Here is a 17,760-nt window from a genome sequence, read left to right on the forward strand (position 1 = left end):
GCCACATCCACGGGCCTGACTTGAACTTGGGTGCAGTGTTTCAGTTACAGAGGAAGCTTAAGTGGCTGATACATGTGTGTAGAAATTATTGCAGTACCTCCTTGACCTCTCTTTTATTTTGAATAAAAAGAAGGAAAACAGTAGCAGTGTGGGTTAAATTAAAATGTGGTTTTCCATTCAGGGAAAATTCAAAGGGCTTTAAAAATGTGTGAGCTGTCACCGCTCCTCACTTCTCACACATCGGCATGAGCTGGGAGAACGTTACAGTGGTGAAGCGATTAACTGCTTCATTGCATTAATACAGCCGCACTTACCGAGCCCTCAAGTCTCTGCGAGGGGCGATTTTACTATCAGTTCCCATCTCAGGACGAGGAAACGGAGACTCAGAGAGTTAGCAGCCTGCCAAAGGGCACAAAGCTGCAGAGATCACGCAGTATCTGACCCTAGTCTATGACTCTGAAGTCCAAGCGCTACAGAATTCAAATGATAACCCATTCAGAGAAAACACCAGCATCAAATAGGTCCATACTTCACTTTACACTGGCAAAGCGAAGAAAAGAACAAACCAGAAAACAGGCACCGGCTTGATCTTTCCACTGGGGCAGGAATGCCCCCTGGTCCAGCCCTGGGACCCCTTCTCTTCTTTATCTGCTTCCACTCCTTCCCGGGCTTTGGGTCCCGTCTCTAGCGAGGGCCCCACACAGAGGCTTCCAGCCCTGACTTTGCTGATACCCACTGAGCACCTTCAATGTCCAACAGGCCTCTCAAACTTCGCATACCCCAAATCCAACAAGTACTCTTGGTTCCCCCAGACTATTCCACCAGAAGCCTCCCCCACCCAAGATGGTAGCAGTTCTGTCTTCCCAGTAGCCCCAGGCATCCCCCCAAAACAAGTCGTCCTGGACTTCCCTCTTCCTCTTACATGGTTTCTCTTGTGTTCATTTCACAAAAAGGCAGTTAACAAAAAATCAGATTTCTTTTTTTACATTTTTTGGGGGATGAAAGCAATTAGTTCTTTTAAATTAATTTTTGAAATGGAGGTACTGGAGATTGAACCTGGGACCTTGTGCATGCTAAGCATGCACTCTACCACTGAGCTATACCCTCCCCTCAACAAACGTATTTCTCATATGATTCTTTAAGATGGGAAACTCCACTAGCACAATTGATAATTATCTCGTTTGCATGCAACTCATCATAAGTACCTTTACTAAAGCAGTTGGGTGAGCTTTATCCACCATGTCTACCTACAAACAATGAGGTTCACCTACCACTTTATTTCTATATGCTATTTCATAAACGCATATGTAACACTTCCTATTTCCAAGACGTTGATCTCAAAGTGCTTTACAACTCATTTAACTAAATAACTCACGCATCCTGAGAACTCAATAAAGTACGTACAGTTATTATCCCACTTATTTAGACAAGGAAAATGAGGCACAGGGAGGTTAAGTAATGCCCAAAATTACACAATTCAAACCTGGACAGTCTGGCTGCAGAGTCTGCATAAATGACCTGCCCTCATCTGGCTCTTTTACGGCTGGGACTCACATCCGCCAAGTGCCCCGCCAGGACTGGCTGCACAGGAGGGAGGCAGCCAGACGACAGGGGATCAAGCCCCTGGCCCCACGAGCACAGTGCTGTGACTGGCCAAGTCACCTGGCCGAGTCTTATATGTGACAGCAAATGACTCTGACTCCTTCGAGTGGCCTCCTGAAGGCCTGCTCAGGGCTCAGGAACTGAACACCAACCCACAGCCGAGCACGTGAGCTCACGGACCCCGAGCGCCAGGGACCAAGCAGCTGAAGGAACTGCTGCAGACACACCCGCCGCCTGAGCCAATTAGGCTGATGTGAGTGACAGAACTGTGCGGAATTTATGCAAACAGATCCCCATTCCCCAGCTCACCCCCTTGCTGGATGATACTTTATAACAAAAATATTAAGGAGGGAGAGATAGGGAAAAGAAGAGAAGGAAGTATGCTTCAACAGCCCTGCTGATAGTGGGAACTGCCTGCCAGAGCAAAAACAAGGGCTGTCTTCCTCCCACTGGGATCTCTGTGGGTGTGGCCAGTGTGGACAGACAGCCCCAGTTAACTCTTCAGAGCACTCTTCCATCTGTTGCCAGGTACAGTAGTGACTAAGGGCACAGTTTCTAGAGCCAAGAGATTAGAAGAGGGTTCAAAGCCCAGGTTTACTGCAACCTTTGACAAATTACTCAACTCCAGCCTCTGCTCGCCTGTAAAATGAGGCCCCACTCCTCCCGAACGCACAGAGCTGAGATGGAAATTAAGTGAGATAATATGGAGTAAACTGCCAGCAAAGGACCTGGAATTAGTAAAATTCAATGAATGATAGCTATTGATAGTGATTTTGATAATTTCTATAAAAAAATGTTTTACATACCTTTCAGTCTGAGGTGGAGGGAGATGTAGGGACAAGAAGTAATGTCAAAAAAAATTAATACTTTATGTTTGGCAAAGATACAAGTAAAACTGGGTTCACACAACAGACAACATTTAAACAACGTGTAAGTGAATAGGCTATGGAACACCCTAGCCTCATCCACATAACCACGGTATTATAATTTCTCTCTTTTAAAAACTTAAGTCAGGAAAGACAGACAAACATATTCAGTTTCTAAAGCAGAGGAATAAAATCTGTTTTCATTTAAAGCATCTCACTTTTTTTTTTTTTAAAGCAATTAGCTAACTTCGAAAGGCAGCCAATGGAGTGATTCCATCGTGCTGGTAAGGGTCTGGTGTCTCACTTCAAAGTACGGGCAGATTGAAAGCCACTGATAGTCCTGCTCTACTAGTTGGCATTTGGCATGAAAAATGCTGAGGCTGCCATTTCATTCAGATGGTGTGTTTGCACAGACCCACAGCACTGAAATGGTACTTTCTTTCAATGAGAGCCAGGGTTAAGCCTGAAAGGGAAGGGTGTAATTATCTCATGCCCAAATTAAAATTAATGAGGACATTTGGGGTTTCAGTTGAGGGCCTCCATGGGATACAATAATAGATGGAGAAAATTCTAACTAGATGTCAAGGGCCCAAGTTCTGAGGGCCACTAGCCCTATGGAGATCGGCGGAGTAACCAAAGCTGGGCACCACCAATGTCAGAGAGGTGGCATCAGGACACGCAGAAGTGCCAGGGGGCTCCTGCATGACTTTAAACAAACCATTTGACCTTCCCAAGTCATTCTGCAAGTGGAGAGAGACCAACTGTCTGCCAGCCTGACAGAGTTTATGATCGTATTAGATTGTATTTATAAACAGGTTTGTCATCCTTCACTCCAAAGTGCTTTCCTATTAATAAAATGAAATGTTAGGAAGGTCAAATTAGAGGCCAGTGTTACTCATCTTTTAATGAATCACTGAGTGGCTTCGTTTGTCGGGAGGTGATGCAAGCAACGCAAACCATCAGAGTGTTCAGATTAGATGGTCGGGTGGCGGTCAGGAAAGGCAGACTGCAGAGAAACTCGGGCTTCCCTGCTCCTCTCTTACTTGACCCCTAGACTCCAGATACAAAAGCCAAGTCACAGACCTAAACAAGCCTGTGCTGACCATCAAAGCCACAGTTCACTCAGGTCCATCCACTCCCTAAAACCCGAGGCTCCCACCTAAACCCTACTTCCACCTCCGATCTAATGCGACTGCTCCTCCCTGAGCCTTCCCAGCCCAGGACAACCTCAGAAAGATTCCACCTCTGCGTTCCCAGCACACGGTGTTCCTTTGATTATATGCCTACTCTCTGCCTCACTATTATGGAACTATTATCAATTTTGCATGAATATTATGCCCTTTCCCTCTCAGATTAGAGGCCGTGTCAGAGGACACAGTATTACACTTTTCTGAATTCCTCGTAACATCTTCCTTAGAGCCTTGCACCCACAAGATGCTCAATGCCATTCACGTGAAGTCACCTTCCAAAGATTTTACTGGGCCATCAGCAACCTGAAAAGTAGCCTCACACTCCTCACTGTGACTAAATATCATAAGGAACACTGACCGTCTCCTGCCTGGTAGTGAGACCACCGCAGAGCACGCAAGCCTGGGTTAGTAGGAGGCTAGCTGGACTGACAGAGGTGTATACGTGAGCAGAAAATTCAAGGGACTTTGAGTTTTCAATCCTGTCCTTCTATTATCTGTCTGTAGAATTTGGTCTGTTTCTTTGACAGTTATATTTCAGAAAGACAGCAATAGCACTCAAAAGCTACCACCTGAAATTGCTAGACATGGAGAAACATCTCTGTGATATATACCATAGCATTTATTCAGTATAAACATACAGAGAGCATACTATTTATCTAGCTATTTAATACATACATTTCTTAAATATCAGATTTCTGGATTAATGCTATCCAACAGCAAACGGTAACACTTCTAAAGAATATGTTCAGTGTTTTAAATCCCTCCTGGCTAGTTTAAGTGTCCCTTTCCTCACTGGCTCTCCGTCATGTCTAGGGTTTTGTTTGCTACATCTTTTGAAACTTTAGACCAAGTTTCCTGGAGACCGGAGGTTAAGGGAACTGTGGGAGTTTGCTGTAGAGCTGACCAAGGGACGGAGCACTAAGGCCAACCCTTCAGGAGGAGGGGAAAGAGCTGGCTTTCCAAAATTACCTGGACAGAGAAACAGACAAGAGTTAACCAGAGAAACAGACAAGAGTTAACCAACGGAGTTGGCCTCAGGCCTCCTGGACAGAGGTTATGGTTCCAAGCTTTCACATCTCCCTCTGCAGGTACCCAGAATCCCCGGGGATTCTCCTGTCTTCAAGAGCACATCTTTAAGGTGTCGTTTGTTTGTCAAATCTCTATTAGGAAAAAGATCTTGTCAAATCTCACTCATTTCATTTCATAGCTTAGGTCCACCATAACATTTCTTACTTAATACAAATTTAATATGCATAGAATTTCCAGTTTATTCAACACCCCAATGGACCATTTTACACTCATGCCATGCCACCCTGAAACAAATACTGTAATATGCTAGCCAGCACTTAAAATGTTGACCCTGGAAGTATTTCATGCATTCGCATGGTGCCTGTTGGGCAGGCATATCACTCATTATCTAGATCCTGGTAGAGTTCAAACTTCTGCTGCATCCAGGATGGGGAAAAATGCAGTAAAAAGAAAACAGACCCTCACTATGTTTTATTTTATGTGTCATGTTGTACATGCCAACATATTTTCTCCTTAACGTCCATTCTTGGAATGCTCTCTCATGATAGGAGCAGTGAGTCACAGCTAAGGGAGTTGTCACAACTTGCTCCAACCATTAGTAAGAAGCCAAGCCATGGATGACCTTGGGTTCTCAGGGGGTTATTTATCTTGGTTGGGGGTTGATCGCAATTTGCATGATCATATGGTTCAGATGTTTATTTATGAAGGTGACCTCAAGAGAAGTGAGCAATGTCTTGGTCTGACTATTTTAAAATTCAGCCAGATGTCCACCAGTGAGCAAACCCAGCTTCAGAAGAAATTAAAACTAGGATGACAAGAAGTGTGATGGATCAGGATTGGAAATACATTGACAAACTGAGTACAAAGTCTAGAACCAGGCAAGGGAGCGTGTGCTCATTGATGGGACAGGGAGCCCTCATCATCTCTTGCCTGTAGTCTCACCTACTTCAGTCTCCCTGCACTGCTCCTAGAGATGTGTGCCCAGCCTGAAAATGTGATCCTATCAAACCCCAACTTAAAACCCTTGAGTGGCTGCTCCTTGCTCAGAGGATAAAGTCCCAAACCCCTGGCACACAACCCAGGGCCCTGCCTCACCTGCCTCTGGGACCCTGCCCTGGCCTTCTTTCCTCTGGCACTTCCCCTCCTAATTGAATATACCTGTCTGCAGGAGGCTTGTCCTTCACCGTACCACTGACATCAGCTTTGGCCAGGTGACTTACTTTGCCAACAGCATGAGAGCTAAGCAATATCTGCTACTTCTAAGCAGACGTTCAGGGCCATAATAGTTTTGTTCTGTCATGTTCTCTTTTTTTTCCCTTTCCCATAAACAAGATTAGTATTGTCCCAGAGAGAGGCTATTTCTTAAGTCTTGATGGATCCCAAAATCAAGACAGATGAGGAGAAGAACCTGACCTACACTGGACATGCACCAGACATGAGAAATAAACCTTGGTGGTTGTATGCCACTGAGAGTTACTTGGCCTAAGATGATTATTACACTGCTTTTAATCTCCCATATCGTCTCTGTTTGGACTTCTCCCCTCTGCTCTGCTCTTCCTTCCAATCCCACCTGAACGCCATCAGCACAAGAGAACTGCTCATCGGTCTACACTCAGCTCAGATGTATCCCCTCAATCAAGTCTTTTTTTCTTTCCCAGGTATAAGTGATCACTCTCACCTTGTGGACCTCCTCTGTATGCTACGGGTCTACAACTACATCCCTGGAATGGTGCTGGGGGCTTTCTATTCATTAGCATCATCCTTAGAACAAATCCTCTAAAACAAAAATTTTTTTGGAATCTTCATTTTACAACGTGAGACACTTTGACTCAGAAAAGCAAAGCAACTTGTCCAAGTCTCCTGGCCACAGAGACCGAGTTCTCACCAGGTGTGGGTCTGGCTGTGAACTCAGCAATCTCTCTCCTGCCCCACATGCCTCTCTTCCTCCTCCAGCACAGAGCTTCAGATCCTCCCACTCCGGTGCAGAGAGTAAGTCTCCTTACCAGCAACTGAAAGGGCTGGTGAATTAATTTGACACTTGAAAGATTTGCATCTGGAAGTGGGCTTCTTACCCTCTGAGAAGATAATCACTTTCTCTAAGTGGATGTATTTCTTCTAAGGCTCCTGGCAAGTGTACTGGAGACCCTTGGAGAATTAGGGCATTTCGTTTGTGCCCCCAGGCTCTGGGGGTAACGTGCAGAAAAACACAGGCAGAGTCCCACTAACATCCCCCTAGAGAATCTTTGGGAAGGTCCTATTTGGTTTGTCAGAGGGTAAGAAGCAAGTAGCAGAGGGCTGAGAACTCCAAGCAAGTCTGGTACATATTTGATATTTTAGGTTTTAAAAAGATAAATTCATGGGGTGAAACATTGATTTCACCCTTCAAATTAAACAAGGAAAGTGACACAGTGGCAAAGAATTGAACCAGACCACCCAGGTCAGAAACAGGGAAAAAAATCACGTAAAGTGGAAACTGCAATTTGGGGTTTCTATGAGCTGCTGGCATGTTGTTGTGTGGTTGGGCTTTTGTTTGTTTTCTTCTCTTCTCTCTCTCTCCCTTTTTTTAAAACTTCATTTATTTGTTTAAGGGAGGAGTAGGAAGTATAAGAACCTTCAAATTTCCTCCCTAAATCAGCCATACTAACGACAGATTCAACAAAGTACCATGATATTCTTTCCACATAGCATTCATACCAATTTTTTCAAGGGTTACAAAGGTTTTCTCAGTTACTAGTTGGAACCCATTTCTCTCTCTCACCATTCCAATGAAGCAGGTTTTTTTTTTTTTAATACCTCAAAGGATATATTACCTTTAAATGATAGTATCAGTAACATTAATAACAGTATTTTCCCCCTTTAAGTGGAAAAAGCTGTTCAGAGATCCAAATAGTTACTAGGCCAGTTTGGACACGTCTGATTTACTCTTTATAAGACCATCCACCCTGCATATTAAATAGTAAGAACCAGCATGTATTGAGTACTTAGCGCTGTCCTCTGTGTTTTTCAGCATTGGCTCATTTAATCCTCAAAACAAAGCTATCAGGCAGGTAAAAGCATTGTCGTCACTACAGATTAGAAGAGTGAGGCAGAGAGAGCATGAAGGACCTGCCTAAGGGAAAGCAAGAGACAGGCATAGGACACTTACTAGCCGCAGAAGACCACAATTAATGATTCACTTACAGCCCTCGGGCAGCTCCTTTTAGTAGCGGCTGCAACACACACAGACACACACACACACACATACAGACACACACACACACATTCATCAACTCTCTTCATCTCAGCGAGAGGCGGGTGTCCGGCAAATTGCTTGGCAACGCGCAGAGGAAACTCCATCCAAAGCCCGGGTCTGCCGGGTCCAGGCCGTCTCTGGGCGCTGTCCAGCGGGCAGCGCGCCTGAGAGCAGGCTGGGGTCCTGTCTCCGGACACCCCGACGGCGGGGCCGAACGCCAGAGCCGGGATTTCAGGCGTGGGGGGTGGGCGAGAAAAGCACCATCCGCAGAGACACCTGTTGTCGCCTCACCATTCGGGCCAGTGAAGGCGTCGCGGGAACCCAGATCTCGGGGAAGACACCCACTGGCAGTGTCTGCGTGTGGGTGCGGGGGTCTCAGGTGTCCTGTCCTCCCCGACTCCACCTCCGCCCGCCTCAGGCGGACTCACCGCACTCCCTCTCACCCCTGGACGCCGGCGGCTGGTTGAAACCCGTCTCCCGGGGGTCCCACCGAGGCAGGCGCGGGGGCGCTAGGGGCTCGGGCAGCACCCGCGGCGCTAGGACCTCGCGGCCAGCCCGCCCCCCGCCCGCTCCACCTGCGGGGCCCCTCTCCTCGGGCTTGCTCGCTCTCCCGCTGCGGGGCGCGGGCACGGTTACCTGCGACGCCGCCCGCAGGGTCCCGAGTGTCGGCCGGAAGGTCGCCGCGGCAGAGCCCGCTGGGCTGGCCCGGAGCTCCCCGTCCGCCCCGCTGCTATAGCCGCGCTCCCTCCTGGCAGCCCCGCCGCCGGCTCCGACTCGGAGCTCGCTCTGCGCCCGCCGGCTCCGGGCGCCGCTCCCGCCGCCCCTGATTGGCTGCAGCGAGCGCCCGAGACGCGCCCTGATTGGGCATCCGGAGCCTGGGCGTGGGGCGGGCCCGGCGCCGCCCCGACCTGCTCTCCGCGACCCCAGCACCGCAGCCTCGCGTCCTCACTGCACCCCGAGGCTCCCATCCAGTCGCTGAAACCGGGATCCTGCCCCTCCGCGCGAATGGAATCCAGGCACCGGGAGGAACGGAAAGCTTCGCTGCGAGTAGCACGGGGGTGGTGGGGAGTGGGGATCGCCTTGGAGTCTTTCCCACACCCCGTGCCAAGGCTGGACGTTGGGGATCATTGCTTCTCCCGTCTCACTCCTAATGGAGTTTTGACTTCATGTTCATTTAATACTTTTACTATAAAAAGGGCGTAGGACACAGGGCAGTGGCTTGTAAATAGTGAGCGCCAAATTGTGTTGCGGACGCAGATCGTACTTGACACAACCTCTGTGTGGTCCAACCAGAGCTTGCAATGGGTAAGCGACTTGTCCAAGGTCCTAATCACGTTGTCAACTTATTAAGAAAGAGAAAGACGGTGAGATCTTCCATTACAAGGAACTTAATACCTAGCTAGGGAGATGAGGCTGAACAATAATAATAACAACAACAACAACAACAACAACAACAACAACAACTCTAACGTTTCCATGGTGCATATTATTTACCAGCCGCTTTCCCAAGTACTTTACACATATTTAGAAACACTGGAAACAGCTGTCATAAGGATGTACTCATGTCCCGTGTGGACAAGTGATATCAGCTCTGAGTATTGGGAGGATTTCATTTGGAAGATATACTCAGTCACTCCACACTGAGAAGGAGAGGCACAAGTTAGAATGGAGAGGGACTATCGGGAATTAAAATTGTTCCCATCTTCTATTTCTTCTCCCATAGTCTTTGTTCCTCGCAACATATTCTCCCATCTGCAATGAACCTTTCTAGAGAATAAAAATGATCACTGTAAATCAGGGTGTCCCCAGAACTTTTTTTCTACCACTCATAAAAGGACCCTCCCCAAAACACCCAGATAGACAATGAGTAGAAATAAACAGTACAGTTTATATTTTAGGACCTTTGACTTTGGTTGCAGTAATGTCTTCCTGAAAGCAAATATGTAACCATTTTCCTACAGGTTTTTCCCTCTAGTTCTATTCTCCTATGTTGACAGAACTCTTGAGTGAGAAATTTAGTTGGGAAGGGAAATAAAGACTCTAGTGAAAACCAACTTGACCACTGTAAACAGCCTGATTTTTGCCCTAAAGTGAGTTTAAAGTCATTTACTTTGAGGAGCCCCAGACCCTGGGAGAAAATTAGCTCAGTTTTCCGCAGTTTTTATCAGTGGACAATCAATTCACTTTATATAGGAAAGATATACTGGGCATAGATGGGGCCTCACCTGGTAAAAACATGAGGGCACAACAGACTGTATGAGGAAGTTTCTTTCACCAGCATCTGTCTCCAAGCATCACAGTCCCATCATACCAGTTGCTCACTTTCCATGGCTGCGGCTTTTGCCCAAGCAGAAGTTCCATTTGGATTGGTCATACTCTCATCCCAAAGAAGGACAGCTACTTCAGCCAGAAAACCAGGCTGACCCCCAAAGATTACTTAAACTGATCAAACCCGGTCACATCACACTAAGCTCAGCCCTCTGAAAGGATAAATGAGAGAAGAATCTGGATCCCACCGTATTCACTCTGGAATCTTCCTATGGGCAGGAACTGTTTCTGTTGTATGCCCATCTATGCCTTGTCTCATCTAGCAAAATGCTTACTTAGTTCTATTTCCTGTGTTGCGTTTCTTCTCTGGCAACTTCTACTTAGCACTTAAGACTCAACTAAAATATCCCTTCCTCCCAGAGGCTTTCACTAACTCTCCCAGGCAAAGGTAGTGAACCCCCGACCTGTGTTACATTCTCATTTCAGCATTCTAGTTTACATGGCCATCCATCCAGTGGGAAGTGGTAGATATTCAACAAAAATGAACTGATTGACTAAAATCCCTGACTGGTTAATTGGGTGGCATTAAGGAGACTGGGGCCACACCCTTATTCTGGTCAACAGGCAATTCTCCGGTTTCAAACTGGATGGACATGTGGTATGGGTCAAAGTGATCATTCATCCAACCCAACAATGAATAGGGAGTTCCTGTTTTTCAAGCACTATCAGGTAAAGAAAAGAATAATCTCTCTTAATGTTTGCAAGATAAAATGGTGCAGCTGATTAGAAAACAGTTTGGCAGTTTCTCAAAAAGTTAAACACTGATTATCATATGACCATATGGTCCACTCCTAGGTATTTACTCAAGAGAATTTAAAACATATGTGCACAAAAAAAGTGTACACAAATGTTCACAGCAGCCTAATTAGTTGAAAGATGCAAACACCCCAAATGTCTGTCAACTGTTGAATGGACAAATAAAATGTAGTATATCCTTATGATGGAATATTATACAGCTATAAAAAGGAATGAATACTGATACATGCTACAATATGGGTGAACCTTGGAAACATTATGCTAGGATAAAGAGGCCAGACATTACATAAAAGGCCACATGTTGTATGATTCCACTCAGATGAGATTTCCAGCATAGGGAAATTTACAGAGACACAAAGCAGATTAGTGGTTGCCAACAGAGTGGGGGAAAGAGAAATGGAGAGTGATTGCTTAATGGATCTGGGGTTTCCTTTTGTGGTGATGAAAATGTTCTGGAATCAGATACTGGTTATGGTTGCACAACTTTATGAAGATACTAAAAACCACTGAATTGTTTGAGGGGGAAATAAAGTCCACAGCATGCATTCTGAGAATGTAGAAACTGTCAATGAAGGAAATGTCAGTTAAATCCCAAAATGCAGTAGCTAAAACTATAAAAGTGTGGAGAAACAGAAAAGCCTGTAAAAAAACAGTTAGCAGTCAGCTTAGCTTCCCCTAATGCTCCAGCTTTCAACAACCCAGAGGGGATTTACTCCTTTGATCTGCTTTGTCCAATTGAACATTCTATGATAATGAACATGTGCTATATCTGAGCTATTTATTATGGAAGCCACAAGGCACATGTGGCTATTGGATACTTTAAATGTGGTTAGTGCAACTGAGGAATTGAATTTTAAATTGTATTTAAATAGCTACATGAAGCTAGTGGCTACTTTACTGGCAGGGGAGCTTTTGCTGGTTTGGAGAACTAGAGCCATCTTCACTGGTAGTTTGGAACACTACTGGAGGGCATGGGAGTGGGAGAGACTCGGTCTTTATGACCCACAGTGGATATACACACAGCCCAGCTCAACCCTGCGTCCACTAGAAATCCTTCAATAAGATCTCACTGCTACCACCCTTCTCTTCTCTATGAGCTTATAATGAACTTCAGTCTATAATACAGTGTTTAGTTTTGTCTTTATAAAGGTGCTTCCATTCCACAAATATTTATGGACCAAGAACTATGTGGAATTCTGGGAAGAGAAAGGATTGTGCACAATGTCAGTCAAATTCCAAAGGGTTGATCTTGACAAGGCTGAGAAGAACAAGGGACATAAGGACTCCCTTCCAAGGAACTGGTTCCTTCTCTCCTTTCCTCTAGCATCTCCCATTTACATGCTTCCAAGGGGGAATCTTACTATTAGGATGCTGAAGTGATATTGAAGCATCTTTATTTAGATTTCCTGTTTCCCACTCAAGCCTTTTAATATCCTTAACTCCTTTAAGACACCTTCTAATTCATGTTGCTCTTTCCCTTTTGTGAATATTCATTGAACTTGAAATCAGTAGACCATAATGACTTTCTAAGTATTCTTCTGTAATGTAGTGTCTCCACAGCAAGATTCATTTGTTACACAAATGTTTATTGAACTTCTCCTTATTTTTGTGCCAGAAAAGTCCTAGGGGCCAAGGATAAAAAGACAGGGTCACTGGATAGCTTAGAGCTCAGTGAAAAGGCACACAATGAAATTGTTCTACAGCATTTGGCTTAGATATATGAAAAGGTTCACTGAAAACAGAGGGCAAGGAGCAAATGACTGAATGTGGAGAAATCGGGGAAGGCTTCTCAGAGGAGGTGACATTCGAGCTGAAGGAACTTGAAAGATGAGGAAGAGGTTTTAAAACATTTTTTAAAATGTAAGATGTTATTTTATTTTTTCTTTATTTTTTTATTGTGGTATAATTGAAATACAACATTATATATTAGTGCACAACATAATGATCCTACGTTTGTATCTATTATGAAATGATAATCATATTTTTAGGTTAAGATGCTTTTTTTTAATTTAAAACTTAAAAAAAATTTAATTCATTTATACTATCCACCTTTCAAAATTAGATTTGAAGCATTATTTCAGGAGAAGCTTTGGGGACCAATGTTTGAAAGAATGCCTTAACATCAAACTCTGGCTCAACATCTGTGACAAGAGTTTGCATTGCTAGCAAGGGTATTAACTGGACAGTCACTCTTGCTGCCCTCCAGGCTTATTTCCGAGAGCAAGACAAAATAAATATAAGGTTCTCTGACCTCAAGGAGTTTTAAATGTCTCCCCTGTACTATTCCAATATCCTTCCTTCTGGTCTCTTCAGTTTAATCTTATTTTCTTCTATTCCAGTGTACTCCAAATTTCAGCCGTCTGTGCCCCACTGTTTGTCACCATTCTTGCCAATGATACATGATTCTCCAAGTATCATCTGCACTCTTACATACTTAACTGTTTATTTTTTTAATATTTTTAATGTTTCATTTTATTTATTTATTTTTGTTTTGTTTTGTGGGGGAGATAATTAGGTTTATTTATTTACCTATTTTATTTTAGTGGAGGTACTGGGAATTGAACCCAGGACCTCATGCATGCTAAACATGCTCTATACCACTGAGCTATATCCTCCCAGCTGTTCCTTTAAGTTCTAAAATCTCATTTTGCTCGACTTTATTGAAAGGGAATTTTTATATCATTATTATCAATGAAAAAACAGTATCACTTGCCATAAATAGAATGTTAATGACAAAAACCATTCAATGAAAATAAAACTATGTTATCTAATCTTAGCTGGAAATTGTTGGCTGCTACAAGTTCTGAGCTTGAGGCCCTGCTCTTTCTTTGCTAAAAAGGAAGAGTATTAAGACTTAGAGGGCTGTTAAAGACACACTGGCATCACACTGATCATTTCTCCTTGGCTAAATCAGACTGAAAGAGAATTGAAAAAAGAATAACTCTCTCACTATGTGAGCCAATGGAATTCAATACCCCTTTTGCATGCCACTTAAAACCAGCGCCTGCATCAGGTAAAGTCAGTTCATCCTGGGTACCACATGTTCATATACACTGCTCTGGTCCATCCCTCTCACAGCTGTCAGAATGACTTAACATGTGGATGTTATCATTTCTCTCTCCTACCCAAAATGCCTCAATGGCTCTTCATTACCAGGTCTCCTCTTGAACTCTAGGTTCTAATCACTGCATTCTTAAATGTGATCTCTTTCAGGGTCAATCACACCCCCACCTCCCACATGCCACCACCTGAGGCGAGGACAGGATGGACAAGAAGAGCAATCCATTCTCACAAGGAAAGTCCATCCCTCATCCATACAGCTTAAGACTGATCAGGGAGAGCACAATGTCACCACATTGATTAGAGGCAAGAGGGGACATCAACAAGAAAAACCTGTTGGCATTGTGGAGCAATGGGCTGGAACATCAAGGGAGGAAATAGGTGTGACCACCCCGGAGGACCAGTGGGGAAGCCATGAAGAGGAGGGGGTAATTGCCCTGGGTGCCAGCACAGAGAAAAGAATGCCTCAGGTAGACCAGAGGCAGCACCATCGTTGGGATGTTGCCAGTCAAGACCAATGCATGGGCCCTTGCATGCAGCTCAAGACAAAATTCGGCGGTGAACTGTCAGTATCCCAGAGCCCTGAACTTCTCCTGCGTATGATTTGAGTGAGTCATCCCAAATCAGGGTACCTGCACCATTCTGGCAGCCCATCTTGTGAGATCCCGGAAGAGAAACAGTGTCCAGGCCTGCAAGACAATCCATGCTCCAGGCCAGCCCCCCGGGATGGAGGAGCCAGCTACAGGGCATCAAAGATCCCAGAGGCATGAATCGAGGAGATCCTGGGACTCTGATAAATTCCATGTGCAGATAGAAGGTCCAAGAGTGCTCTGAAGGGGAGAAATGGGACCAGGTGGGGAGCAGCACACTGGGGGCCCAACCTAGGCAGGCTCAGGGTGCCCCACCCACACAGCACTTTCAGCCCCACCAGTCTCAGGCATAAAAAATGGTAGCTGTGAGGGAAGATTTCCAAAACGTAAGACCCTGAGGCCCAGAGTCTGGGCTGGCACCCCATTTGCCTAGTCTATGGACCATACTGCAGTAAGACACCCTCTTCCACCTTTGAGGCTGGAAAAGTCATATATGGACTAGTTCCTCCAGCCTCTCTTGCAGCTCAGATGCCCATGTGACTTAGTTCTAGCCAATGAGAGATGAGAGGAGTTTACCAGATGGGGAGAAGGGGTGTCTGAGGAAGAGTTTCCTCTCTAATATAAATGAAAGCCTCTTTCCCAGTCCAGTCTACTTTCTTCCTTTTGTGAATATGCTCTTCTGAAGATGGGATACCTACAGCTGTGGCAACCACCTTGCATTCACAAGGTAGCAAGCCCGAGAGAAAGCTGACAAGCCAAGGACGGGAGAACAGAAGGAAGGAGCCAGGGTCCTTAAGCTGCCAGGGAGCATCATACTTTGGCACTTCCCAGACCTGGTTGGAAGATGTGTTATTCCACCTTGATCAGGTGGCTGAGATTCAAATGAGATTATACACCTATGTTGTACATGATCCACACAGTTGTACAGAAATATTGCTTATTTTTATCAGTTTCATTTGACAGGAAAGCTAAAAAGCGGGAAAGTTAAATGATGCCCCCAAGATAAAGAGGCACCATGGGACTGTTGTTGAGAGGGAGAGCAGATTTCTGACGGCTGGGGATTGACACCCAGCTCTGCCACCTCCTGAGCGTGACCCTGGGCCAGTTCCTGAGCCCCAAGTCCATATTTATAAAATGAGGATAATAACACACCCACATCAGAGGGTTTGGGGAGCATTAAATGAGGAGGCGCTGATAAAGAATTTAGCCCTGTGCCTGGCACATAGCACGTACTTGACAAGTACTCAGTATTGTTACTACTTTACTCCACAGATGTTTGCAGCAGAGCTACAGAGCTCCTGCATCTCAGCCCTGCTCTGCACTAAAAATGAGTTATGAGAAAACATTTTCAATGGGAGATTGCCAGTGGCTACAGTGATGTGTTAGAGTATCTGGCAGTTGCGAGGCAATATAGCAGGTGGGCAAGAGGGTAGAGGCTTGGGTCTGAATCCTGGCTCCATCACTTAATAGTTATAAGACCCTTGGCAAGTTACTTAGCCTCCCTGTGCCTCAATTTCTTCGTCTCTAAAATGGGTTCTTGTAAGGAGTGGACGCGTTAGTAAAATCAAGTGTTTAGGGTGGTGGCTGGCATACAGTATTAGGAATTATTAGATATTATTATTGTTATTTTGAATTAATTTAAAATTCAAAATAAAGTTTGTTCTTAAAAATTTCAGGTGGCTTTTATTTCAAGGCGATCAGGGGAAAAAGCAGAGACAGGCTCGATGTCTTTGTGCCTTTGTCTATGCTGTTCCCTTTGCCTGAAATCCCTTCCTTTTGGCCCATAAAACCGCAACATGCTCCGCTGCCCCAGGGCCAGGGCTCACTCTCTCTTTCTCCAGTCCCTCAAATGGGACTCATGTCTCCATTTTACTGTGTATTTCCTAGCTTCCTCAATAAGTTTTTTCAGTGGAAAGGTGGAAGAGAGTAAGGGGGGTGATTTTAAACTCTTGTAGGCTGCAGACACATGCAGAACCGTGGTTCATAGTGGATGTCACGTCTCTCTCTCAGAGGATGAAGAGGTTAGCAGAGGACTCGGGGGGATGGGGCCTCTCAACACTAGGAGGGCAAACACAAAGAATAACAATCCAGTCTTCAACAAGAAAGAGCCATGTCCTCCGGGGCTGGGGAGAAGCCCTGCGGTGGAGTGGGCTGCCAGGGTGGGCTGTGGACCCCGACAGCCTGTCTGCATCCCAGCTCTGTCCTTCAGCTGCTGTCTGACCTTTGAACCAAACATCTCTGAGCCTGTTTTCTCACCTATAAAATGAGGGTAAGACCAGCCCTTAGGGGTAATTTTGATGATGAAATGAGATAATAGTGCAATGCCTGGCCCTTAGAAAATGCTTGATGTTTGTTAAATGAATAAAGAGGGCTATAAAAAAAAAACCCAGGACCATTGCTGGATGAGGCTGTGCTACCCCTGAAAGCACAGCATCGCTTCATGTTGTCCACTGCGTGCCATGACCAGGGTGCCATTCCCCACGTCGTCCCGGAGGCCTTCGCCCAGTTTTTCATTCTCTCTGTCTGAGGTTGGTCTGCAGTCAAGAAGCACAGGCAGGCGGGGACTTGGCAAACCCCCTTCCCCACACCCTTCTCCTCTCCAGCTGGCACAGAGACGCTCCACATTTGCAGCTTCCATGGCAATTACGAGAACCTACACCCTTGTATTGTTTTTCTTTTCCTAACGATGGAGCAATCACACGATTGCAACAGGAAAAACAACTCTGGAATCGGACACCGTCTGGACTGAGCCACGGACTTTCTGGTCCCTGGGTCTGGGCCCCTGGAAAGAAAAGATATTCAATGCTGGTGGGATGGAGGATGAGCTGGACAAGAAGTATGGCCAGCACATGCTCATAGCAGGCTGGCCAACCGAGCAGGTTGCATGTCAGGATGAAAAACAGCCCAGTGCCGACAAACTCAGAGCTCACATTCACTGGTGCTAAGGACCAGCTTGCCATAAGCATCAAGCTTAATCATCGCAAAAATCAGAGAGGAGCACATCTGATCTTCATTATATCTGAGAATGAGGCTCAGAGAGGTCAAGGAGGTCTCCCGGGGCACACAGGAGTAAGGCGCTCTGCTCCTTTTACAAGCCCCCAGAGCTA

General features: G+C 45.5%; 1 protein-coding gene across 4 annotated transcripts in view; it reads right to left on the minus strand.

Moving 5' to 3' along the window:
• STON2 (stonin 2) overlaps nucleotides 1-8,923 on the minus strand; it is a 140,827-nt gene extending 131,904 nt beyond the window's left edge. For all 4 annotated transcript variants that reach the window (XM_072963541.1, XM_072963542.1, XM_072963539.1 and 1 more), the window contains exon 1: nucleotides 8,556-8,923. The gene's annotated coding sequence lies outside the window, so the exon portion shown is untranslated. The remainder of the gene's footprint in view (nucleotides 1-8,555) is intronic.
• Nucleotides 8,924-17,760: the final 8,837 nt, after the last annotated feature.

This window comes from Vicugna pacos, chromosome 6, assembly GCF_048564905.1.
Source record: "Vicugna pacos chromosome 6, VicPac4, whole genome shotgun sequence".
NCBI lineage: Eukaryota > Metazoa > Chordata > Mammalia > Artiodactyla > Camelidae > Vicugna > Vicugna pacos.